General features: G+C 51.3%; 1 long non-coding RNA gene across 1 annotated transcript; it reads left to right on the top strand.

Moving 5' to 3' along the window:
- The first annotated feature begins 2,208 nt into the window (after positions 1-2,208).
- On the top strand, positions 2,209-5,509 carry LOC106998249 (uncharacterized). The gene is made up of 2 exons (XR_001444649.3): positions 2,209-3,108; positions 3,474-5,509. It is a non-coding gene; the product is annotated as an uncharacterized LOC106998249 (long non-coding RNA).
- Positions 5,510-26,967: the final 21,458 nt, after the last annotated feature.

Here is a 26,967-nt window from a genome sequence, read left to right as displayed (position 1 = left end):
CTTGGCAGTGAATTATTCTGCGGAGTTAACACTGTACCAGGAGGGATGTGGCTGAAAACCCCGGGAGGGGAGGCTGCGTGCTGGAAGCACTCCCATCCTCCCCCAGCGCCTGCTCTGGGCGTTCCCGAGCTCAGCGTGCATCCTTGTCTGTGGGTTCTGGGAACATCCTGCCATCTCCCTCCTCTTTCTTTCCCCTTTCCCCTCCTTTCCTTTCTCCTCTTTCTCCTTCTTTCTGTTTTCTTCTTTCCTGGCTGAAGTCAGAATTCATTTCTATTACTTGCATCCAAAAAGGGTTCAAACAAGCAAGCTTGCTGGGATCCTGGGTCCTGCCCCTGGTCACCTGGAGGCAGGGCTGTCGCTCCATGTACAGACAGGAGTCCAGGAAAAGCCTGAGGAGCCACAGTGTGTTCTGGCCCCGGCTCCTTCACCCCTGCCCTGTCCCCCAGTGACGGATCCGGCGGCAGGCAGAGCCTGGAGCCCAGAAAGCCCAGGCCCTCTGGGAAGCTTAGGTGTGGCCTCATATCTGGCAGGTTTTTTTTTTTTTTGAGATGGAGTTTCGCTCTTGTTGCCCAGGCTGGAGTGCAACAACAGCCGGCTCACTGCAACCTCCGGCTCCTGGGTTCAAGTGATTCTCCTGCCTCAGCCTCCTGAGTAGCTGGGATTACAGGTGCCCGCCACCATGCCCGGCTAATTTTTGTATTTGTAGTAGAGATGGGGTTTCACCACATTGCCCATACTGGTCTCGAACACCTGACCTCAGGTAATCTGCCCATCTCGGCCTCCCAGAGTGCATGAGACACCATACCCGGCCTCACATCTGACAGGTTTTGCAGCTCAGGTGTCTGTGTGGGGTCCCGAGGCAGCCCCTGGGCAATTTCTTGTGCAGGGGTGAGGAGGGACTTTAAGGACTGACCTTGTTATTAGCAGGGGCTGCAGCTGGAGCTTGATCTGCTGGGGGCCCTGCGGGTGGGTCTGGGTGCCATGGGTTGTGTCTGTTGTGTGGGTTAGTGCTTGGGCCTGGGGAGCAACAGGAGTCTCCAAGCTCCCTCCCCAGTGACCCCCAGCCAGGCCTGGCCACCTTGCCCCTGCTGCTGGGCTGCAGACTTGAACCTGATGTCTTCTCGGAGTCACCTCTGAGTGGTGCAGACATTCGGAAGTGTCCATGGGACTGGATGGAAGGGACCCCAGCCTCAGCCTTCATGGCCAGGGTCTGGCCGACCGACTGTGGCTGCAGGCCCCCACGAGTGTGAGGTACTGCCTGCACCTCCCCTAAGCCCACAAACACAACCCCGTGTTCGCTGATAGATCCCAAGGCTTTGGTCTGTCGGGTTTGGGGTGAGACCCTTCCCTTCCTTTACAGATGCTCACCTGTGAAGTGAGAGAACGCCCCTGTCCGAGCAAATGTCTCTTCTGTGTCCTTGGTTGCCTTCCTCCTCCTCCTCCCGCCACCTACTTTGGGGCCCCTTGCTCTTCTTAGCCATGCCACCGACCAGCCCAGCCTCATGCACCATGCTGGCTGCTGCCCTGGAGGGCCAGCAGCTGGCAGGACCCGGAGAGGGCCCAGCCGTCACCCCTCTCTTGAGCAGATGACAGATAACACTGGGAGTTACTATGGAAACTGGAAAATAGAACACAGATGCATCTGAGATTTTGTAGATGCAACTCTTCTCTGGTAACCAAAAAACACCAGGACATTCATTGCAAATGCAACGCTGAGGCTTTACAGAGTTCCCTTCCTTCGCAGCCCTGAAGACGGAGGGAGGGAGGGGGGAGGGAAGTGGGAGGGAGGAGGGATAGAGGGGGAAGGGAGGAAGGAGGGAAGGAGGCCACTGCAGAAAGTGGCACTGATCCCCCTGGGCCTCCCTGGGGCCTCATGCGTAAGATGGCGGCTGCCCCAGAGTGGCAGTGGCAAGTGAGCAGCCGTGGAAGGTGCCCGGGCAGGGCCACGCAGGCAGCCATGTGCGAAGCAGGCAGCCTTGGGCCAGGTTCCCTAGAAGCAGAGCTGAGATGGGGCTTTCTGATCATGCAATTGGGGGTGCTGCCTAAGAAGTTGCTCTCTGCCCCAGCTCCGAGCCAGGGCAGCACTGACTGGGGGCAACTTTCCCCTGCAGGGGGTGCTCCCAGCTGCCGGGGAGGGGCAGTGGCCCTGAAGGGGCCTGGTCAGGACCAGCAGTTTTCTCTGCGGTGGTGTTTGTTCCCATTTCACAGATGAAGAAACTGAGGCTTGGAGAGACCCAGGACCTTGCCCAGGCCCCACACCACACCCAGAAGGGGCGGTGCTGGAGTCCTGCACCACGTCGCCGTTCTCACCAGGAGGAGGCCCTCGTTTGCTGCGTCCAGCGACCCCATCTCCACGCTGCAGGCAGGAGAACACAGCCGGGTGTGAGCCACGAGTGAGGCCTCACAGGGAAGCGAGAGCAGTGGTGTTGCCGTCTGGATATCAGAGACGCTCACTGGCTTCCGCCCCACATGGGGCTCTGAGCCAGGCCTCAGGGTTTTGAGTCCCTGGGTGTGGCACCCAAGGGGGTGGCCAGGTGGGGTGGAGTGTGAGTTTGAGTGATTTGGCATCCCTGTGGAGATGTTAGGGAGAGTGGGTACCTGTGTCTGCAGCTCCAGAGTGAGATCCGGGCTGGACATAGACACGGGGAGCCATGCGGTGGAGGTGGCCTGCTTCTGTTTGCAGCTGTAATAAATCACCAGGAACTCAGCGGTGGGAGTGCCCAGACGCGTGACCAGTTCTCACTGGACTTGGTTATCCAGATCCTGTGGGCTGAAGTCAAGGTGTCGGCAGGGCTGGGTCCTCCTGGAGGCTCCAGAGGAGAATCCGTTCCCTGCCTTTTCCAGCTCCCAGAAGCCTCCCGCGTTCCTGGGCTAGGGGCCCTTCCTCCCTCTCAGAGCGGGCCACGGTGTGTCCTCTGACCTTCCACAGTCATGTTCCCCTTCGATGGGGCTCTGCTTCCAGCCCTCCCTCCACACTGAAGGCCCCCATGATCACATGGCTCACCCACCAATCCAGGTGGCCTCCCTCCAAGGTCAGCCGATGAACTGCCTTCATGCCTGCATGGTGACCCTCGTCCACACAACCTGACATAGTCACAGGTCCTGGAGGTTTGTACTGGGATATCTTGGGTGAGGGGAATTATTCTGCTGACCCCGATGGCAACTGGAGTGGTGGGAGGGGAAGAGACCACCAGGATGTGGTCGGAGAGAGAAGCGTGGACCTCAGGGGGTGTTAGGGGAAGAGGGCCCGGGAAGGAGAAAGCATTTGGTTTAGATGTGTTGGGTGTGAGGTGCCCATGGGACAGCAGGGTGGAGCTGGTGGGGGAAGCTGAGGGGCTGCCCTGGGGCTCTAGCACTTGGAGGCCAAGGAGGGAGTCGTAGAGTGGAGGGGGCACAGGGCTCCCCAAGGTCCTGGGTCTGCCTCAAGGCCGTCACTGCTCCACACCCCTCCTCCAATGCCTGAACACCCACAGCAGTGACCAGCAGTGACCATCATCACCCAATGAGGATGGAGAGAAGCTGAGGCTGTCCTGAGACGTCCTGGGGAATGAGCTGGCACCGGGGTCCCACTGGTGAAGGGCAAGCATGGAGATGGGCCAGGAGCATGCTCCCTGCCATTGTGCGTGGCACAGAAGGTCAGGAATGGCTTGGCGGCCCCGTGGGAAACCGGTTACTCCAATCGGGTCCAGCAGAACCCCAGGCAGCCTTGTGGCAGCATGGGGGGAGGGTCTATGCTTAGCGATGTGGCAGACGTCCAGAGTGCCCTGAGCTTTAATAACAGCGACTTACAGAAGTGTGCGGGCCCATTCTGAAAACACACGCAGTCTGAAAAACGTCCAGAGGGACAGGCCTGAAAACGTTAAGAGCACTTCAATCCTGGGGGTTGGTTTTGGGGATGCCTCCCTTCTCTGTGGTGGTCTGCACTTGCAATTTCACTGACTGGGAGTCAGGATAATGCCCCCCGCCCCCCACCCCCCGCAAAATGCCCACCTTTTAGTCTCTAAAACCGGTACCTATGACCTTACATGGAACGGAGACTTTGCAGAAGTGATTTTGGATCTCGAGAAGGGGAGGTTATCCTGGCTTGGTGCTGGTCATTATCCCAGAAAACACAATCCCAAAAGCCAGGATCCGGAATGCCAAAATCCTGAAAGATCAAAATCCCTAAAGTCTAAAATCCCTAACATCTGATTGGATCCCTAAACCATAATGACACATTTGGAATTAGGTTCAATCAAGGCTTCTAAAAGCGCATTTCAAGGTGTTAGCAATAAAGTTTGTTTTTTTCCATTCAGCCCAATGCATTTGGAAAAAAAAAAAAAAAAAAAAAAAATCCAGATGAGTGGATTGGCCAGGCATACGGTAGTGACAAAAACTTTGGTTTAAAACTGCATCATTTGCCTGCACTAGCATTTCTTCCAACTGATGAAATTCTAGCGGAGTCCTGTCCTAAAGGATGAGAAGCAACTATTCATTGAGATGAGAGACTTCAAAAATAATCAGTGATCATGAAAGTTGGCCAGCTCTTCTGGACCATCTCTGTGCAGTTGCCCTAATCTATCCCTGCAATGGATCCCTTTAATACACTTGGTCATATGTTGAATTCTCTTTTTAGTTTTTAGTTTTCGTGTTGTTGTTGTTGTTGTTTTCCTATTATTATTATTATTATTATGATTTTGGAGACAGAGTATCACTCTGTCACCCAGGATGGAGTGCAGATCTCGGTTCACTGCACCCTCTGCCTCCCAGGTTCAAGCGCTTCTCCTGCCTCAGCCTCCCGAGTAGCTGGGGCTACAGGCACCTGCTATTATGCCTAGCTAATTTTTGTATTTTTAGTAGAGACAGGGTTTCACCATATTGACCACGCTGGTCTTGAACTCCTGACCTCAAGTGATCCGCCCACCTCGGCCTCCCAAAGTGTTGGGATTACAGGCGTGAGCCACCGCGCCTGGTCTCATTGTTTTTAATTGTCAACATTATGTTTTACAATTTGCTATGCTATGTATTTCATCTTTGCATAATTTCCACTATGGGGGGCATAAATTGTGTAAAGACTTTGAGAGTTCTAATTTTTTGTATGCATTTTTTACAAATTTGACTCCACGAAAATGCATTATCACATTTATGTGTAAGCATTGTGTGTGTACATAAAATGGTTGAAACTTCCTCAATAAATGAAGAGATGTCCTTTTTGTATGCCTGCATTTATGAAAGGTAAATTTCTCGAGATCTTGGCCCTTTGGACAGCTGCGTGTGCAGCGCTGACCCATCAGTTTCTGATTGATGTCATCACAAGACGTGGGGTGTCCATCATGAGTTTTCAAATGACTGCTGTTATCTCAGGAATTTCTTCATGAATACGGTTTGTCTGCTCATCACCGAGTATCTGTGCTTGCAAAAATATGTCTGTTAGTACTGCCTATTTTATTGTGTAAAGTAGCCAGTGAGGTGTTCCATTTCGTTTTTATGTTTCTCGAATAAATCTCCTCTAAAAATGTAAATAAATGTATTTTATTTGAGACAGAGTGTGACTCTCTCACCCAGGCTGGAGTGCAGTGCCACAATCTCGGCTCACTGCAACCTCCGTCTCCTGGGTTCAACCAATTCTTCTGTCTCAGACTGTAATCTCAGTAGCTGGGATTACAGGTGCCCACCACCATGCCTAGCTAATTTTTGCATTTTAGAGACAGGATTTTAGCATGTTGGTCAGGCTGGTCTCGAACTCCTGACCTCAGGATAAAGAAATACCTGAGACTGGGCAATTTGCAAAAGAAAGAGGTTTATTGGACTTACAGTTCCACATGGCTATGGAGACCTCACAGTCATGGCGGAAGGCAAGGAGGAGCAAGTCACATCTTACATGGATGGCAGCAGGCAAAAAGAGAGCTTGTGCGGGGAAACTCCCATTTTTTAGAACCATCAGGTCTCATGAACTCATTCACTATCACAAGAACAGCGCAGGAAAGACTGGCCCCCATAATTCAATCACCTCCCACTGGGCTCCTCCCAGGACACATGGGAAATGCGGGAGTTACAAATCCAGATGAGATTTGGGTGGGGACACAGCCAAACCATATCAACCAGGAAACATAAAGTCTAATCATAAAGGTGAAAATGGATAAGTCAGACCATAATAGAATGAAAAATGTCAGCTCATCAAAAGCCACCATGGAGAAGGAACAGATGTCAAAGAGCAGGAGAGGATCTTAACAGTACATAGACCTGACAAAGAATTGGAACCTAGAATATATCAAGAATCACTACAAATCAATAAGAAAATGGCAGATCAAACATAAAAATGGATAAAGGGCTTTTAAAAAGACACATCACAAAAGAGCATATTCAGATCATTAATAAACATGGAAAGGTGTCTCATCTTGATCAGCCATCAGGGAAATGAGGATTGAACCGACCATGCCAGGTCACTACACACCCACCAGGGTGCCTGAAACCCTCCAGGCAGATGCCTGCAAGTGCTGTGTGGAGCAGCCAGAACTCTTGGGTAGGGCTGGTGGGAAAGGATTGGTTCAATGCTTTGAATCACTTGGTTTGAACCCAAACCATCTAGCAGCATCAGCCATGCTGCGCCTGCGCATTCCCACTCCTGGTGAAACCCCCAACTGAAACACACACATATGTGCACTGAAGCACAGGTCCAGCCCACTGGAAGCCACCATGCACCCATCCACATGGAGTGGAGGCACTACATGTGGTCCACACATATAACAGAGGCTTAGGTGAGCAAGGATGAGCCAGCTTCACACAGGGCACCTGGCACATATCACTGCCAAGAAGCCAAGTAGATGCTGCACCCATGGGACCAGGCCTGGGTTCTAACTTTTTTTTTTTTTTTTTGAGACAAAGTCTCATTCTTTTGCTCAGGCTGGAGTGCAGTGGTGCTATCTTGGCTCACTGCAACCTCAGCCTCCTGAGTAGCTGGGATTACAGGTGCCTGCCAACATACCCGGCTAATTTTTGTATTTTTTTTTTAGTAGAGATGGGGTTTCACCACGTTGGTCAGGCTGGTCTTAGACTTCTGACCTCAGGCGATCCACCCGCCTTGGCCTCCCAATGTTCTGGGATGACAGACGTGAACCACTGCGGGCACTACCTTTTACTCAACCCTCCAGCCAGGCGGGAGCATCTGTGGGGATGGAGGGTGAAACGGTGGCTACCCTCATCCTTTGAGGCGATAGCAGGGGCCCTCAGAGTGGGGTCATGTTCTACAGTTTCTGCTCTGGGACCTGGTCGTGCGGGGAGCACTGCATGGCAGGCATGTTGGGAGGAGACAGGGTGTGAAGCCGCAGCATGATGCCTGTCCCACATGCACTGGACACTTGGCGGGGCACCATTCAATTCATTTACTTATTATTATTATTATTATTATCTTGAGACAAAGTCTCACTCTGTCACCCAGACTGGTGTGCAGTGGCATGATCTCAGCTTACTGTAACCTCCACCTCCCGGGCTCAAGTGATCCTCCCAACTCAGCCTTCCAAGGAGCTGGGACTACAGGCGTCTGCCACCACATCCAGCTAATTTTTGTATTTTTTTGTAGAGACAAGAATTCACCATGCTGCCCAGGCTGGTCTCGAACTCCTGAGCTCAAGCAATCCTCCCGCCTTGGCCTCCTGAGGTGCTGGGATTACAGATGTGAGCCAATGCCCCTTGCTTCACTTATTTATTTACCACCCAGTTTGTTCTGGGTCCTGTTCTAGGCTTGGAGGAAGTGGTCATGGAAGATTCAGGCTGACCACTGGGAACTCACAGTCCAGCAAAGGGCAGCGGTGAAGGCCTGTCCTGGCTTCTCCCCTGCAGCAGGCCCACAGAATGATGAGAGCAGTTGGCATCCACAGCATTACCTGAGCAGACACTGTCCCTGCTCCCAGCTTAACAGAGACAGGGGGACAGCAAGTGCCACCAGGGGCAGGACCAGGGCTGTGGGAGCCCAGAGGAGTGCCTTATCCAACCTGAATCAGGTGAGTCAGGAAAGGCTTTCAGGGGGCTGTGACCCCAGGATGGGCTGAGGGCCATGCAGGAGGCGGGGCAGGGAGCGGGGGCTGGGCCAGGGGTTGGGGTGCTCCTGGCCGAGGAGCAGGCTGGTCCCTCTGCCCAAATATTCTTTCCCCAGACACTAACATGGCTCACTCCCAATGCCCTCAGCCTCCGCTCAAACGTTCCCTCCCCAGTGGGGGGTGACAGGGGGCTGGTTCAGGGCTCTGCCCACTTGGTGAAAGTCCATCAAGCTATCCTCTGATGACACCTGTACTTCTTCATGTCTGTTATAGTCCAGTAAGAAGTGGGAAGTGCCTGAGAATATTGGACGAGCTCGCCAGGCTCTCCGTGCCTCTCTGTGACACCGTCCTTTGAGTGCCCGCATTCCTGGGTGTGAGATGGTTGTCCGTGGTGGCTCCCCCAGGACAAGATGGAAGTTCTGCCCAGCTGTATGCTGGGGGTCTGAAACCATCCCTATACACTTCATAAAATTAACCAGGGAAGAATGCGGGGGGAAACAGACATGAACCCAGTGCGGCGCCCTCTGTGCTCGTCCCTGGGTGGCCACGCTCCCACCCACCACCTCGTGCCCATCTGCTGCTATGGCCCCAGAGTCACGTAGGCCCGGCCACAAGACCATCGTCCCCTCGACTGCTCTGCAGACGACAGCCTGAGCACTGGGAACGTGTTTTCCCCTGAGCTACCCTTCAGACCCTGTGTGCCAACGACACTCCTGACGCCAGCTGGCCTGAGGACCCCGGAGGAGCTGACTCGCCCAAGAACGCAGTCCCAGATACTGATGACTTCATCTCCCTTCCCTGACCTGACCAATCAGCAAGCCCAATTCCCCAGCCCCTCACACTTCACCATTCCCTTAAAAACCTCACCCCAGCCCAGGGCAGGTGCAGTAGCTCATGCCTGTCATCTCAGCACTTTGGAAGGTCAAGGTGGGAGGATGGCTTGAGGCCAGGAGTTCAAGACCAGCCTGGGCAACATAGTGAGAACCCATTTCTACCAAGAATAAAGAAAATTATCTGGGCATGCTGGTGGGTGTTTGTGGTCCCAGCTGTTTAGGAGGCTGAGGCAGAAGAGCCTGAGTTCAAGAGATTGAGGCTGCAGTGAGCCAAAATCACACCATTGCACTCCAGCCTGAGCTGTTAACAGAGCAAGACCCTGTCTCAAAGAACAAACAACAAAACAACAAAAACAGCACCACAGCAGCCCAGAACTCATCAGAGAGGGTTGTTAGAGTCCCTCCCATCTTCTCATGAGCAACGTGGCCTTGGCAATGATGTACGGTTGTAACAGTGTTACCTTGTAACAGCTTAACCTGAACAAGCTTCTTGCATCTCTTCTGGATAATTTGAAACCCCGAATGAAGGATTGGTGTGCAGATGGAGCCTCATGAGGGCCATGCTCTATTGCCCAGTTCATGAGTGTCTGGGGAGAGAATGGACTTGAAGGAGGAGCTAAGGACTCAGCACTGATTTTAACAGCCAGAGGCCTTCGCTGGGCTTGGGGTTCCAGCTGCTGGGGCTGCAGCAGGCACTGGCATAGTCGTCGACAGCCCCGTCAGCCAAATGAATTATTTACAAGTTTTTAAGAAAGGAGACTGCAGGCAGCTGTTGGACCAGATAGAGGACAGAAGCCTCCAGGAGACACAGGCAGTTTTCGAGGTTTCCTGGTACAATGATTCACCCAGAAATTTATTTGAAAAATTCATTTGTATCTAGTGGTGATCATGGCATGTCAAGACAGGGCCCTCCTGAGGTTCCTGTCCCGCCTTCAGGCAAGGAAGTCAAAGAGGGAGGCGGGGCAGAGGAAACAGCAGCCTTCTGATAGGGAGCTCGAGGTCTCCAGGGTTCAGAAGCGGGCAGCAGGCATGTCCAGACTCTGTTCCTCAACCTGCCATGTGAGGCTGAGGGAGTCCTGTCCTCTCTGGGCCTCTGGGTCCTCATCTGAGACCTGCACACAGGCCACGTGGCTCTAGGGTCCTTCCAGCTTAGTTGTCCTGAGTCCTCTGACCTTGATAACTGGGTGGGTGTTATGCCCTTTCAAGGAGTCCGTCTTTGGCCCCATGAGGCTGTGGTTGGGGGACGGTAGGGCATGCAGGAGAGAAGGCAGCAGTTCTGGGGTCAGACACACCTGGCTTGGTACCTGGCCTTGCCCGTGCACCTGAGTACCCTGCGCTAGGCCCTTCCTGTCCCTGCCTGCACAGCGTGGGTGCTCGGATGGCACCTCCTGGCTTTCAGGGAGTGAGGGTGGGGTGGGGCCGGTGAGGTAGCTTTGGGTGGGGCCCTGTGGGGTCTGTGTACCCCTGGAGCTGAGTGACAGCATGAGAGGGCCAGCCCCAGCCGAGGGCCTCTCCTGCTCCACCTCCAGCCCCTCACTCAGAGGGCCCCCAAAGGCATGCCTGCCGGAGCCCAGTCCCTCTGCAAAGGCACGCCTGCTGGAGCCTAGTCCCTCTGGCCAGGGCAGGGCCTGACACTTTGGCATGACCAGCTTCTTCTTGCATAAGCTCTGGAAGGTCCAGAGTTCTCTGGAAGGTCCCAGTCCTCCCTGTGGTGGCCCAGACTTGAGGCCACGTCAGCAGTGGGCCATGGCTGGGAGGCGTCCATTTCTCTCGAGTTTGCACGAGGCACAAACTTCTGGCATGGACAAGAGAGGGCGGGTGCCTGGGGAACTGCTTTTGCTCTTTTGGCTGAGAAGGAAACTGTGACTCCCAAGAACGGAGGCTCATTCTAGAATCTGTCTATTTTGAAAGTGACCTTTCGGCCGGGCGCGGTGGCTCAAGCCTGTAATCCCAGCACTTTGGGAGGCCGAGACGGGCAGATCACGAGGTCAGGAGTTCGAGACCATCCTGGCTAACACGGTGAAACCCCGTCTCTACTAAAAAATACAAAAACTAGCCGGGCGAGGTGGTGGGTGCCTGTAGTCCCGGCTACTCGGGAGGCTGAGGCAGGAGAATGGTGTAAAAACCCGGGAGGCGGAGCTTGCAGTGAGCTGAGATCCGGCCACTGCACTCCACCCTGGGCGACATAGCGAGACTCTGTCTCAAAAAAAAAAAAAAAAAAAGAAAGTGACTTTCTCTGCGCCGGCACTCCTAGAAGGAAGCGATTCTGTCCATCCAGGCTGCAGCTGGGCATTAGGGCAGAAGGGAGGGTGGAAAGCTGCTGAGCTTCTCCTTGCTGCAGAGAGAAGCCCAGGGAAGATGCTGGGATTTGGGGAGTGTGGGCTCTGGCCTGGACAATTGGGTACCAGGTCTCATGTGCCCCCAGCTAATTTCAGGCAATTTAACTTAAGCTACTCTCTGCAAAATGAGAAAGGAGCCCTCACCATGCAGGGTGGCTGGGAAATGTCAGAGGGTGTCCCCACATCTTGGGTAAAGAATGGCCTTTGGGCCGGGCATGGTGGCTCACACCTGTAATCCCAGCACTTTGGAAGGCTGAGGTGGGTGGATCACGAGGTCAGGAGATCAAGACCATCCTGGCTGACAAGGTGAAACTCCATCTCTACTAAAAATACAAAAAATTAGCTGAGCATGGTGGCGGGCGCCTGTAATCCCAGCAGCTCGGGAGGCTGAGGCAGGAGAATGGCATAAACCCAGGAGGCAGAGCTTGCAGTGAGCCAAGATCAAGCCAATGCACTCCAGCCTGGGCAACAGAGTGAGACTGCATCTTAAAAAGAAGAAAAAAGAAAGAAAAAGAAAGAATGGCCTTCGGTGCAGGCCCTTCTCTGCTCACAGTCTCTCTGGGAGCTGCCTCTCCTCTTCCAGCTGCACCAGCCTAGCAGAGGTGTGACTGGGACTCCTGGGCTGCCCCTGTCAAATGGGCCGGGGTGCAGGGAAACAGCTGCATGCAGCTTCATCTAATATTTTCTCCCATCCTCTCCGACTCTGATCATCTGAAGGTGGGGTGGGATGTGCCATGCATGGGGTGTCATTTGCCTCGAAATCTTTTCTGTCCCAGCATTATCTCAGTTGAGAAGGGCAAGCTGGCTGCCATCCCAGGGGCTGTCAACCCCCTCCTGGTCAGCGGTGCCATCGGGGCAGCCCTGTGCCCAACACTCATGCTCCCAAGGGCCCAGGGGTCTGAGTCCAGGAGGCACTCAGTGAGCACCTGTGGAATTAGCGTCTTTCGTTCCCAGGTGCAAGATGCCTCCACGCAAAATCCCACAGCCCTGCTTCTTCCAGAGTGTGCACGCGTGTCTGTGTTTGTGCGTGCACGTGCGTGCGTGTGTGAGAGCCCTCACTCTGGGAGATGGGAACGTGAGTCGGCAGTGTCAGGTACTGAAGCCGTGCTCTAGGAAGACAAAAGGAACCTTCTCGGGGTACCCCACCTGCAACTCTGCTCTGGTCTGGGTCAGGGTGGAGCAAACCTGTGGGGCAAATGAGAGATCATTCATGATAAGTAAGACCACGCCCAGCCATGTTCTGGGGGGTTCAGTGGCACCTGGCACCCTTACCCTGAGATGACTCATTCAGTCGCTTACTGGGTGGTCTTGGGTCCACCTGGTCAATCTCCCTGAACATCATCTTCAAAGAACCAAAAATAATGCAATGGCAGGAGTTCTGGTTGGGAAGAGTGGCTGGCATGGTTGCCCTGCTTGGTCACCAAATTTGTGAGTGACCTTGGGCCAAACACCATTTCTCAGGGCCTCAGTTTCCCCATCTATAGAACAGAGGAATGAAAACCATCCTCTGGGGCTTAGTTAGGGAAGGTGCCTGGGCTTCTTTGGGTGTGGGGTTGTACAAGGGGCAAAGGGAGGGATTAGGGATGGTGTTGGAGCTCTGGCAGCCAGATTGTCACTTTGAAAACGGGCACCACATACCAAATATGTTGAAGGAGAAAGAGAGGAGGAACCAGGACTTGGGTCGCTGGCCCCGAGGGGAGGGCAACATGGGGTCTCCATCCTCTCTCACCTCCTGCTTTTATCACAGGGCTGGACACTGAGATGGCCTGGGGAAGCCTTGTTGATAAAACGGATGGGTTTTAAACACTTCAAGCTTCCTGTTTTGACTTTTAGTTGGAGAGAGGACATTGAAGGCTGAGATGTCAATGCTGAGCCTGCTCGGCTGTGTCCGTGGTGGGACAACAGGGAGGTGGGGATTAGGGGGAGGTCAGGGTGGTGCCAAGGGGAGGACTCCTGTTCCCAGCAACTGCGCCAAGCCGCTCCCCACTCTGTGCCCGGTTCAGGGCTGCCGAGGGTGGCCGGAGAGCGTTTAGCCAGAACGCCACCAAGGCCTTCCTGGGCCATCTGGAGAAGTCGTCACAGAACTTGCCAAGGCCTTGTGCCTCCAGTCAGGAGGGTGCCAGGGCTGATTTTCCACTGTGAAAGGAATGCCTGGAAGGGACGAGGTGGCCATGTGGATTGGAACTCCCTTTTCCTGCCAAGCCCGAGGCTGCTCTGTCTTCTCGATGTTCCTCTCCCCATTGATGGCCGTAATGGCACCCTCCCTTCTTCCCGCCTTTGTCCAGGGCTGTGTACACCCAGTTCAGCAAACCAAAGTCCCCACAGGCAGGCCCGGGGGCAGCCCCAGCTCCTATGCCCCGGTAGTGGGGTCTTGTGGGGAAGCAGCCAAGGAAAGAGGTGGCGCTCACATCTGCAAGTGGCACTGGAGCCATAATAGCAATAATTTCTAAAGACTTCCTGATAGGCCAGAAAGTTTATAAAGATGATCTTACTTAATATTTGCCACGAACTTTGTGACACACATTACAATCTTTGTTTTGTCTTTGTAGACAAGGACACCGAGCTTGGAGGCGTCAAGGAATGTGTCCAAAGTCACACAGCTATAAGAGAAGCAGCTCCAGCCTCTGACGACTGATCCCAGGGGCTCGGACTGCTTGTCCACTTATTTTCTGCTGTTGACAGATGGGAACAGAGAGCTAGTGGCAGCCCACAGGAGGCACCAAACTCGGGCATTCCTGGAGGCCTGAGCACGCCACTGGGTACTGAGGAACGAACAGGAGTTGGCCAGCGGAGGAGGTGAGGGAGAGCACGCCAGGTTCCTCCCCAGACAGTGGCCGTGCCTTTTCCATGTCATTCGGTGTGGAAAGGGCAGATACTTCGACAAATGGGGCTGGAGTCACTGCCTGTCTGTATGGACAATGAAAACGTTTCAGCTCTATTTTACGCCATGCACAAAAACAAACTTGAGGGGGATCAGGGATCTAAATGTGAAAAGCAAAACTAAAAAATGTTAAGAAGGGTTGGGTGCGGTGGCTCACGCCTGTAATCCTAACACTTTGGGAGGCCAAGACAGGTCACTTGAGCCCAGGAGTTCGAGACCAGCCTGTCCAACATGGTGAAACCCTGTCTCTACTAAAAATACAAAGTTAGCCAGGTGTGGTGGCGCACACCTGTAGTCCCAGCTACTCGGGAGGCTGAGATAGGAGAATCTCTTGAACCCGGCAGGTGGAGGCTGCAGTGAGCCGAGATTGTGCCACTGCACTCCAGCCTGTGCTGTGGATGGTGACAGAGCACAGAGCGAGACTCCATCTCCACAAAAAAAGAAGAGAAGAGAATGATTTCTCAATTGGGACATGAAGACTTCAAGCCATAAAGGATTTTATATGCTCTGCATGCAGAATCGTGCCACAAGGAAGGTGCAAAGACAAACCACAGAAGAGAGAATGCTTCCCACACACCACACAGGAACCGGAGGACTGGCATCCAAACCCACACCACAATTCCAGAGATCAGTGAGGAAAAGACGGCTCCATCCCACCGTTTGCCCCTCCGTGTACTTATTCCTGGCTCACGCTCTCAGGCATTGATTCCTCCTGCCGTTTCCTCCTGCCGTTTCCTTACCAGGACACCCTGTCCTGGGGTGCCGGGCATGTGGGGTTGAATGGGATGTGGTGACCTTGCTGGGGTGGGCCCTTTGGCCTCAGAACTAAGGGGCCCCTACAGGGTGACACAGCACAGTTGACAGATTGGGATCTGTCTGCAAAATGTGCGTTCCAGGCCCACAACGAGTACAAAACTCGGAGCGTTTGGAGACTTTTTTGTGGCCTGGCCTTGCAGTATCACCCAGGCGCATCCTTGGGAGATGGATCACCTGGCTGGAGCGTGTGCACACACCTGTTCACACGCTGTGTCTCATGGGCTTAGAGCCACATGCTAGTCACACTCAGAAGGACTGCAGATGGCCTAGGGTAGGTTAGTTCTTCCCACAGACAGCTGGACATGTGCTGGCCCAAGTAACCCTGCTGGGAAAAGGGGTGGTGGTCAGGAGGCCTTCCTGGAGGAGGTGTTTCCAGGGTGCCATGAGCTTCAGATTCCACCTCCATGGAGCCCCATCCCCCTGGTCTCCCTGGCATGGGGGTTGAAAGCTCACAGCTCCTCATGGAGACCCCCTCAGGGAGACCCACTCAAAAGACCTCCCAGTGAAGCTCAGGAGTTTCTGGGCCTCGGGGGAGGCTAAGGGCATAGAGAAGCAGGATTGAAGCAAGATGCATTTCAAAGGAGGCCCAAGAATTTGCTGCTTGGGAAATATTTCTGGAAAAGTTCAATGGGGCAACTTGTGGAATTCCAAATATTCCAAGTTTACAAGAAATGAACATTTATGTTCCTGGGCCACGAGGGCCGAGGAGGCCTGTGGAAATCAACTTGCCCAGGCTCTTGTTTTAGGGGCGAAACTGCCGGCTCCAGAGGGGCAGCTCTGCAGTGAGGTGGTGAGCCTGGGCGCTTCTGGGGAGCACGTGGGCCGGTGTCGGGGGATGAAGGGGGCTGCGGCAGAACCAGGCCCCCAGTGGTGTGGAAGCTGGAGCTGAGCCTCAAGATGGGAAGCATTTGGGACAGGCTCCACGGGCCTCGCTCCCCCTCCCCACGGCTTGGGCAGAATTGCATCATCCGTGTGTGGCCACCCTGCTGGGCTGCGATCTCCTGGCTGGCTGGGGGTGGCCTTTCTCCTTTACACCGCAGGCCGGCACAGTGGGTGGCTCGTAGGAGGCTGCAAGAATAAATAGATACCACATGCCCTTCACTCCTGGACACTACCCATTGCAAGACGTGGCGGCACCATCTCCACATCACTAAGAGGAAAAACTGCTGCCAAGTAAAGCATGTGTGGTGCTTTTCCTTCTGGCACCAGCTCACAATCTGAGGACATTGTAAACGGCAATGAACCATTCCTCCTGTGTTGCCAACAGTGCCTGGGACCTGCCGGCCGACTACAGGCTCAAGTGTGAGGGTGCGGGGTGCAGCCCATCTCAGAGACGGGAAGTGGGAGAGTCAGTCGATGAGCTGGGATCTTTACGTCTCCTTATTTCTGTATCTTCATGTCTTGTTTCTACTTTTATAGCTAAGGAAACCGAGGCACGGAGAGAGCCTATGGCTGCTGTAGGTCACCCAGCTTGAGGGGGAAATGCTTGGGTTTGAGCTCCTTCCTGGGCCCCAGCGTGGTGCCCACACATCATGGATCCAGGGTGGTGTTTGGAGAAACTAGGTCTCCCTTGGGAACCCAGCTCCCTGGTGGTGCCCTCGGGAAAGGGACCTGTGCTCCCTCCGACCTCCTTATTTAGCTCAGGCAAGGCCCTCCTGCAGCCCAGGCCTCATAGGTAAAGCGAGGTTGTCCAGGCAGATGAGGTGTGTGCAGGAAAAGCCGAGTGTGGGAGGCAGAGAACCTGCCCGGCCACGGACGGCCACACGTGGTTGCATGTTGGGCACTCTCCTCTTCGCGCCTCCAGGGGCCCCTCTGCCCTCACCAGGGAGCAGAGTTCTGCCCACCTATTCACCCGGCGGATGTGAAGGACGCGCTGGGAAATGGTGGAACTGGGCTTTGTGAGAGGCAAAGTCCTCCGCGTGTGGAGTGTGTGAACACAGGATCCTCGCTGTGATGATCTTCCACCTTCTCTCAATCTGGGGTCCCCGGGATGTCTTTTCTTGAGCCTAGGTTGAAAAATTTTTTTTTTAATTTGTATATTTTACCTTTTAGATTATTATGCCGTCAACGTATCTTTTTCGGTGCACAGTGTTATGAATTTTAACAGGTGTATGGATTTGTGTGACCCCCCAGCGCAGTGAGGACTCAGAACCACTGAGTCACCCCAAAGAAACTCCCCATGCCACCCCTCATCATCCAGCAACCAATGACCTGCTGTCTGTCACTTCAGCTTTGCCTTGTTGAGAATGCCATGTGGCCGGGCGGGGAGGCTCACACCTGTAGTCCCAGCACCTTGGGAGGCCGAAGCAGGTGGATCCCTTAAGCCCAGGAGTTTGAGATCAGCCTGGGCAACACAGTGAGACCCTGTCTCAGTGAAAACAAAAAAGAACAAGAGAATGCTGCGTACATGGAAATCCTCTGACAGACTTTAGAGCAGCTGTTATAGGAGTGCTCCAGGTAGCCGGGCTGTGCCCTTGGCATTGCTGCCCATGCCAAGGGCCCTTCCTTTTCAGAGCTGAGCAGTGTCTCTGTGGGCTGTAGGTGTTGCCTACTTTGTTTACCCACCTGTTTGGTTTGTTTCCCGTTTATGTCTTTTGCCACATATGGGACATTTTCAGCCATTATTTCTTTCAATATCTTTTTTTCTGCACACCCACTTCCTCTTTAGCTTCTGAGAATCTGATGAGCACAAACTTTAGATGTTTTATTGTGACCCCATAGGTCTTTGTTTATTTTTTAATTGTATTTTTAATTGAGATGTAGTTCTCCTAACATCAAAGTTACTCTTTTATCCATTTTAAAGTGTCCGTGGGTTTTGGTAAATTCTCAGTGTTGTGCAGCCATCATCACTCCCCAATTCCAGGGCAGCTCCACCACCCCGAAGGGAAAGGCTGTGCCAATCGTCGGTCCCTCCCCAGGCCTTCCTCCCCCACCCCACCCCCAGCAACCACTCAACTATTTCCATCTCTGTGGATTTGCTTATTCTGGACATTTCATAGAAATGGAATCATAGATGTGGCCTTTTGTGTCCGGCTTCTGTCACTTAACAAGCTTTCACACATATTCATCCATGCTGTGAAATGTATCAGTACTTCTTTCTTTTTATGGCTGAATAATGTTCCATTGTGTGAATATGAACATGTCATAATTTTTATTTTTATTTTACTTTATTGAGACAGGGTCTTGCTTTGTCACCTAGGCTGGAGTGCAGTGACATGATCATAGCTCACGCAGCCTCCGCTTCCTGGGCTCCCAGGATCTTCCTACCTCAGCCTCTCGAGTAGCTGGGACTACAGGCACATACCACCACACCCAGCTAATTTTTGTATTTTTAGTAGAGATGAAGTTTGCCATGTTGGTCAGGCTGGTCTTGAACACCTGGACTCAAGTGATCTGCCCACCTCAGCCTCCCAAAGCGCTGGGACCGTAGGCATGCACCACCACACCTGGCTAATTTTTGTATTTTTGTGGAGACAGGTTCTTACCTTGTTGCCCAGGCTGGTCTCGAGCTCCTGACCTCAAACAATGTGCTCACCTCAGCCTTCCAAAGTGCTGGGATTACAGGCATGGGCCACCACGCCCAGCCACATACAACACTTCTTTATCTGTTCATTAGTTGGTGGATATTTGTTTCCGTTTGTTTGGCTATTTTGACTACGAACATTTGCACACAAGCTTTTATGTAAACATGTTTTTGATTCTCTTGAACTGAGTCATATACCTAGGAGTAGAATTGCTAGGACATCACACGACTGTATGTTTAAGTTTTTGAGGAACTACCAGTCTGTTTTCCATACTAGGTGCGTTATTTTAAATTCCCACCAGCAAATGAGAGTTCCGACCTCTCCATATCCTTGACAACACTTGTTTTCTGGTTTTGGTTATGGCTGTCCTAATAGATGTGAAGTGGTATCTTACTGTGCTCTTGATTTGTGTTTCCCTGATGACTCATGATCACGAGCATCTTTCTTGTGCTGTCTTATTCTGTTCCTATGGCTACAACAGAATACCTAAGACTGGGTAATTTACAAAAAATAGAAATGTGTTTCTCACAGTTCTGGAAAATGAGGAATATAAGATCAGGGCACCGGGAGAGTTGGTGTCTGGTGAGGGCCCACTGTCTGCATCGAAGATGGTAACTTCTTGCTGTGTCCTCACATGGCAGAAGAGGTGGATGGAACAAACCTACCACTCAAACCCTTTTTATAAGGAAATTAATCCCATCCATGAGAACAGAGGGCCTCCAAAGAGCCCATCTCTTAAGACCACCATCTTGGAGGTTAAGTTCCCACACTTGAATTTGGCAGGGACCTCAACATTCAGGCTGTAGTGTGTGCTGACTGGCCATTTGCAGATCTTCTTTAGGGAAATATCTACTCAGATCCTTTCCTTATGCTTTAATTGGATTATTTGTCCTTTTTTATTTACTTGTGAAAGCTCTTTATATATTCTGGACACTAGACCCTTATAAGATATATGATTTATAAACATTTTATCCCATTCTGTGTGTTCTTGTTTCACTTACTTGAGAATGTCTTTTGCAGCAAAAGTTTTACATTTTGATAAAGTTCAATTTAAATTTTTCTTTTGTTGCTTTTGATTTAATATCCGAGAAACTTGCCTGATCTAAGGTCGCAAATATTTACTCCTATATTTCTTTCTAAGAGTTTTATAGTTTTAGCTGTTACATTTAGGACTTGAGAGTTTTGAGTTCATCTTTGTATATGATATGAGGTAGGGGTCCCCATTCATTCTTCTTTGCATGTGAATGTTCTCTCGTTCCATCACCATTTGTTAAAAAAATATTTTTTTCTTATGAAATGATTGTGTTACCTTTGTCAAAATTACTTGGCCATAGCTGTATGGGTTTCTTTCTGGACTGTCAATTTTGTTGCCCAGTCTGGAGTGCAGTGTCTCAACCTCCCAGGCACAAGCAATCTCACCTCAGCCTCCTGAGGAGCTGGAACTACAGGTGTGCACCACCACACCCAGCTATTTTTTTTTTTTTTTTTTTTTTGAGACAGTCTTGCTCTGTCACCCAGGCTAGGGTGAAGTGGCGTGATCTCAGCTCACAACCTCTACCTCCCGTGTTCAAGCGATTCTCCTGCCTCAGCCTCCCGAGTAGCTGGGAATACAGTGGTGCGTCACCATGTTGGCTAATTTTTATATTTTTTGTAGAGACAGGGTTTCACCATGTTGCCCAGGCTGGTCTGAAACTCCTGAGCTCAAGCAATCCACCTGCCTTGGCCTCCCAAAGTGCTGGGATTAGAGGCGTGAGCCACTACATGTGGCCCCAATGTTGTTCTTTTTTAAAGACTGTTTGGCTGTTGGGCTTTGTTGCACATTGGTTTGGTTCTTTCTGGACCAAAAGGTGGGCCAACTCAAAGGAAGTAGGAGGGGCTTCTAGGTTGTAGGTGGATTCAAAGACTTTTTTTTTTTTGAGACAGTGTCTCGATCTGTTGCCCAGTCTGGAGTGCAGTGGCAAACTCTTGGCTCACTGCAACCTCCCCCTCCCAGGTTCAAGAAATTCTTCTGCCTCAGTCTCCCAAGCAGCTGGGATTACAGGCACCCGCCACCACACCTGGCTAATTTTTGTATTTTTAGTAGAGATGGAGTTTCGTCATGTTGGTCTGGCTGGTCTCAAACTCCTGACCTCAAGAGATCCACCGGCCTTGACCTCCCAAAGTACTGGGATTACAGGCATGAGTCACCACACCCAGAAGATTCAAAGATTTTTCTGATTGGCAATTGGTTGAAGGAGGTTATCTAAAAACCTGGAACACATAGAAAGGAGCATCTGGGTTAAGGTAGGAGGTTGTGGAGACCAAGGTTCTTATTACGCAGATGAAGCTTCCACGTACATGACTTCAGAGAGAATAGATTGTAAATGTTTCTTATCAGACTTTAAAATGGGCCAGACTCTTGGCTGGGCGTGGTGGCTTATGTCGGTAATCCCAGCACTTTGGGAGGCCGTGGTGGGCAGATTGCTTGAGCTCACGAGTTGAAGACCAGTCTGGACAACATGGTGAAACACCATCTCTAAACAACAACAACAACAACAACAACAACAAAAAGAACAAAAATTAACCAGGTGTGTTGGCGCATGCCTGTAATCTCAGCTGCTCAGGAGGCCAAGGTGGTGGGATGACTTGAGCCTAGAAGGCGGAGGTTGCAATGAGCCGAGATGGCACCACTGCACTCCATCCTGGGTGATAGAGCCAGACTTTGTCTCAAAAACAAAACAAAACAAATTAAAAAAAAAAAAACAACAAGAAAAACAAAGGTGCCAGACTCTTAGTTAATTCTCTCCTGGATCAGGAAGAAGATTACCCACAGAAGAATCCCACGGGGGCAGAGTTTAATCCAATTTTCCTCAACTGAAGTTATTATTTTAATTCCCTCAGCTGAGGAGGAGGAGAGGGGTTAGTAATTGTTCTGCCTTCCAACAATGCATTAATTCCTCCCTCAGGGAAAAGTGAGACAGGAAAATGAAAGCTTACTGCTAGCAGAGGCGCCTCATCAAGGTAATTAGGCCTTGCCTGTCGTGGTGGTTCCTGCTCTCAGTCACCACATAGTCCTACCCCAGCCCCCTTCCTGCACCGCCTTGTGTCTCTGTGGGGTTGTGAGGTCCGGGCTCACAGAATCTTGAGGGTGTGCTCTGCTCTGGGCCCTGAGAGTCTCTGATAAATAAACAGCAGCAACACCCACACTAACTAGACCCCTGAACCACTCAGCTTGCCACGAGGGTAGGGCCACGTGATGAGTTCTCCCCCTTGGGAGCTGGAACGATGGTTCACCTCGGGGCCTGGGCAGGTGGGAAGGGCTGTGTTTTAGCCCTTCCCTCCTATTCCACCACCTGAATGCTGACATTGTAAACCAAAAAGCATCTGAGACGGGTCTCAGTCAGTTTAGAAGTTTATTTTGCCAGGGTTAAGGACATGGCATGACACAGCTCCATGAGGTTCTGAGAACACGCGCCCAAGGTGGCTGGGCTACAGCTCGATTTCATATGTTTTAGGAAGACGTAAGACATCAATCAATACCTGTGAGATGTACACTGGTTTGGTCTAGAAAGTCAGCCAATTAGAAGAAAATGGGGGGTTGGGGTTCCAGGCGGTGGGTGGATTCAAAGATTTTCCGATAGGTTAAAAGAGTTTATCTAAAAACTGGGAATCCATAGAAGGAAGTGTTTGGGTTAACATAAGGGGTTGGGGAGACCAAGGTTCTTGTTAAGCAGATGAAACCTCCGGGTAGCTGGCTTCAGAGAGAATAGATGGTAAATGTTTCTTATCAGACTTAAAAGGGTAGCTGGACATGGTGGCTCACAGCTGTAATCCCAGCACTTTGGGAGGCCAAGGCCAGGATCACTTGAGGTCAGGTGTTCGAGACCAGCCCAGCCGACATGGTGAAAACTCATCTCTACTTAAAAAAAAAAAAAAAAAAAATAGCTGAGAGTTGTGGTGGGCACCTGTAATCCCAGCTACTTGGGAGGCTGAGGCAGGAGAATTGCTTGAATCCAGAAGGCAGAGGTTGCAGTGAGCCGAGATCGCACCACTGAGCTCCAGCCTGGGCGACAGAGTGAGATTCCATCTCAAAAAAAAAAAAAAAAAAAGGTGCCCGACTTAGTAAATCTCTCCTGGGTCAGGAAAAGACCTGGAAAGGGAAGGGATTCTCTACAGAATGTAGATTTTTCCCCACAAGAGACAGCTTTGCAGGCCTATTTCAAAATACGTCAAATAAATATATTTTGGGGTAAAACGCTTCACTTTCTTTCAGGGCCTGCCATCTATCATGTGATGCTGTACTGGAGTCAGGCTGGAATTTGATGCCTTGTTGCTACAAAAAGTCTGAAGGTCTCCTCTGTTTTAATGTTAATGCTGGTCAGCTGAGCCTGAATTCCAAAGGGGGGAGGGTAAAATGAGGCATGTCTGACCCCCCCGTTCCCATCATGGCCTGAACTGGTTTTTCAGGTTAATTTGGAATGCCCTGTCCTCTCTAGGCTGAGAGGAGAGGCCCATTCAGTTGGTTGAGGGGCTTAACATTTAATTTTTAGTTTACATCATCCAGTGTGACTTAGGGCCGCACGACAAGACGGCAGAGTCCCCACATCCTGAATCCCTAAATGACTGAGTGGAGCAGAGCACCCTGTCCCCACCACCAGGAACGTCAGTATTGGGGTGGGGGCAAGGGGAGGAGAGAGATAAATGTCCATCACATGAAGCTGCTGAAGTTCAGGGCATTTTGTTGTTGTTGTTGTTATATCTGTTAGGAATAGACATTGAAACAAAGATTTTAGTGGCCGGGCGCAGGGGCGCACATCTGAAATCCCAGCATTTTGGGGGCTGAGGAGGGTGGATCACCTGAGGTCAGGAGTTCGAGACCAGCCTGGGGAACATGGCAAAACCCTGTCTCTACTAAAAATACAAAAATTAGCTGGGGGTAGTGGCACATGCCTGTCATCCCAGCTATTTAGGAGGCTGAGGCAGGAGAATTGCTTGAACCTGGAAGGTGGAGGTCGCAGTGAGCCAAGGTCACATCACTGTACTCCAGTCTGGGCAATGTAGCAAGATCTTGTCTCAAAAAAAAAAAAAAAAAAAGCTGTTAGGATAAAATAAGGGAAATGTGCTAATGTTAAATCAGCTCAATGTGCTGAAATAAATTTGAAATTCACATATCAAAGTGAGAAACTGAATAAAGGAGATAACCACACAAAATTTTGGGTGAAAATCAATGATTCCATGAATGTAAAAAGCATGAGAGAGCAAGAACAAGAATAAAAAGTGAAAATCCAGAGGCAGAACCTTAAATAAGTGGAGGGCAGGTGCAGACATGAAGGTGAGATGGGCAGGCGGGTCATTCCTGGAAGCATTGAGCATAAACCAGTGTCCGAACAACAGAAAAACCACCAATAACAGATTTTCTTCTCTTCTCTCTCTTTTTTTTTTCTTTTCTTTTTTTTTTTTTTTTTGAGACAGGATTTTGCTCTGTCACCCTGGCTGGAGTGCAGTGGTGCAATCTTGGCTCACTGCAGCCTTGACATCCTGGGCTCAAGTGATCCTCCTGCGTTGTCCTCCTGAGTAGCTGGGACTACAGGTGCGCACCACTACGCTTGGCTAATTTTTGTATGTTTTGTAGGGACAGGATTTCACTATGTTTCCCAGGCTGGTCTCAAACTCCTGGGTTCAAGTGATCCACTTGCCTCGGCTTCCCAAAGTGCTGGAATTACAGGTGTACACCACCATGCCCCGCCAATAGTATATTTTCAAAGAATTAAATGAAAGATCCAGGGTAAAGGGAAGTAAGAAAGGAACACCAACAGCAGCAGGGGTGGAAGACCTGAACTAAAGGTGAAATAGACAGATTGCTTCTACGCCAAAAAAAGAAAAGGATCGCACCCTCTTCATGAAGGCAACAGCTCCTTTTATATACAGTCACTGGAGCCACACCGGGACCCAGGGCCATGGAGTCCAGGTGTCCTCTGGGAGGCCAAAGCCCGTGACCACAGCAGGATGGGTTTGCGTGGTCCCTAGCCGGCTAGTGGCCTCAGGCAGGGGTGGAAGGGGGCAGGGCTGGCTCGGCCATAGACAAACAGGCCCCTAGGCTTGGGGTTTGGTGCCCTGGAGTTGGTACTTTATCTTTGAATCTGTGTCTTGTGTGTAAAGTCTAAGGGAGAGTGGAGCATGTGCTGGGGGCTTGGAGCCTATAAACCAAAATTAAAATTCTAAGCCCCCAAACTGACTGAATGGACCCTCCTCTTGGCTAGGGGAATTCCAATGTAAACCTGAAAAACTAGTTCAGGCTAAGATAGAAGTGGGTTGGACATACCTCATTATACCCCCTCCCTTCGGAGTTTAGACATAACTGACCAGCATTAACATGGAAACAGAGATCCTCAGGCTAATAAAACAGATTCCTTGCAGCAGTAAGATACCAAATTCCAACCTGACTCTAGTGCAGCATCACGTGACAGATAGCAGGTCCTGAAAGAGATCGAAGCATTTTACCTCCCCCCCAAAATACATATTTTGAAATGGCCCTGCAAATTTGTCTCTTACTGGGAAAGCCTACACTCTGTAGAGAATCCTTGTCCCTTTCCAGCTCTTTTCCTGATCCAGGAGAGAGTTAACTAAGAAGAGTCTGACACCTTTCAGGGCCTGATAAGAGACCCTGACTGACCATCTCTTCTCTGAAACCTGCCACCTGGGGGCTTCATCTACATAACAGGAACCTTGGCTTCCACATCCCCACTTCTCTTAACAAACATTTCCTTCTGTTGACTTCAGCTCTTCAGGCAGAGCTTAACCCTGTCAGCCACTTGCCATCAGGAAATCTCTAAATCTACCTATGACCTGTGTATTTGTCTGTTTTCACACAGCTATAAAGAAATATCCAAGACTGGGTAATTTATAAAGGAAGGAGGTTTAATTGACGCACAGCTCCACGTGACTGGGGAAGCCTCAGGAAACTTACTATCATGGTGGAAGGCAAAGGGGAAGCAAGGGCCTTCTTCACATGGTGGCAGGAGAGAGAAGGGTGTGTGAAGGAGGAACTGTCAAACACTTATAAAACCATCAGATCTTATGAGAACTCCCTCACTATCATGAGAACAGCATGGGGAAAACCATCCCCATGATCCAATCACCTCCCACCTGGTCCCTCCTTAGACATATGGGGATTAATTATGAGGATTACAATTCAAGATGAGATTTGAGTGGGACACAGAGCCAAACCATATCAAGCTAGAAGCCCCTACTTCAAGATGTCCCACCTTTCTAGGCTGGACCAATGTACACCTTACATATATTGATTTTTGTCTCTGCCTGTGATTTCTCTCCCTCTAAAATATGTAAAATCAAGTTGTAACCCAACCGTCGTGGGCACCTGTTCTCAGGACCTCCTGCGACTGTGCCTTTGGCCATGGTCACTCATAGTTGGTTCAGAATAAATCCCTTCACGTAGTTTACAGAGTTTGACTCTTTTTTATTGCCAAGCCTCTGATATAGGTTGATACTTGTCCCATGCCTCCTGCCCTCACCTGACAATCACTGCTGCCCTCTGCCCTGGGGCCTGGGTTCAGGGGCAGGGAAGTCAGAGTTGGGATGAGGCGCCTGGCATGTTGAATTGCACAGCAGGGTCCTGAGTTCCTGCCTGTGTCTGCCCTCACCCTGTAAGCATCCACGTCCAAGGGAGAGTGATATCAAATAGCAAATTAAAACACCATGACGACTTTAGAGAGAGACAGAGAGAGAGCTCTGAAGGGAGGATAAAGATTTCCTCCTGCTTGTTGAACAGCTGTGCGTTTTCATTTTGCCCAGGATCCTGGGCCTACAGGGAGGCCCCCAGAAGAGCTGCCTACAGGAAGCCCCCTGGGTTTTCTCTCCTCCCTTGACTGAGCTCCCCACTGCAGACCCCAGTCAGAGGGACACGCCTGGCCAGAACCAAGGTCCCAGCAATTCAGCAGCAGCCCTGGCAGGCTCTGGCAGGTGATGCCAGCCAGCTCGGCTGCTTCTCCTGGTGATGTGTCTGTATTTTGTCATCCCTCTAGACTGTGCACTCTTGGAGACCAAAGACCACAACTCTTAGTCATTTGTTCTGCAAGTGTGTGTTAAGCAGCTTCTTTGGGGCAAGCCCTGTGCTTGGCTTGTTGAGGGTAGAGCTGTAAACCAGGGAAATAGGCCCTGTGCTTATGGGGATGGTAGGCATCAAGCTGAAAGTAGCCCCCCAAATCCTCCGGTTGCCTGTGAGGGAGTAAAGTCTACAGAGGAAAGGAGCCATTTCTGTGTCCCCTGCAAACCCAGCACATGCGGTAGTTGTGCCTGGAATGGCTGCGTGGAGACATGGAAAGAGTAGCTAATCAGAGCCAAGATAAATGGCACCAGGGCCAAGGACAAGGTCACCACCGCCACCGTGGGAGAAGGGGGTGATTTTAGAAACTAACAAAACTGTCCACTGTGGCTGGGGTTTGTCCTTGCATTGGCAGCGCACCTGTGCCTGTTCACATGTGGGCCTCCCCACCTCCAACACCATCCCACAGGAGGCACAGGAGCAAGGCCAGCCTCATCTCACTCTGGGTGCCCCACATC

Source organism: Macaca mulatta, chromosome 5 (genome assembly GCF_049350105.2).
Source record: "Macaca mulatta isolate MMU2019108-1 chromosome 5, T2T-MMU8v2.0, whole genome shotgun sequence".
Taxonomy (NCBI): domain Eukaryota; kingdom Metazoa; phylum Chordata; class Mammalia; order Primates; family Cercopithecidae; genus Macaca; species Macaca mulatta.
Note: the sequence above shows the minus strand (reverse complement) of the source record. Positions and strands in the feature narration are given on the sequence as shown.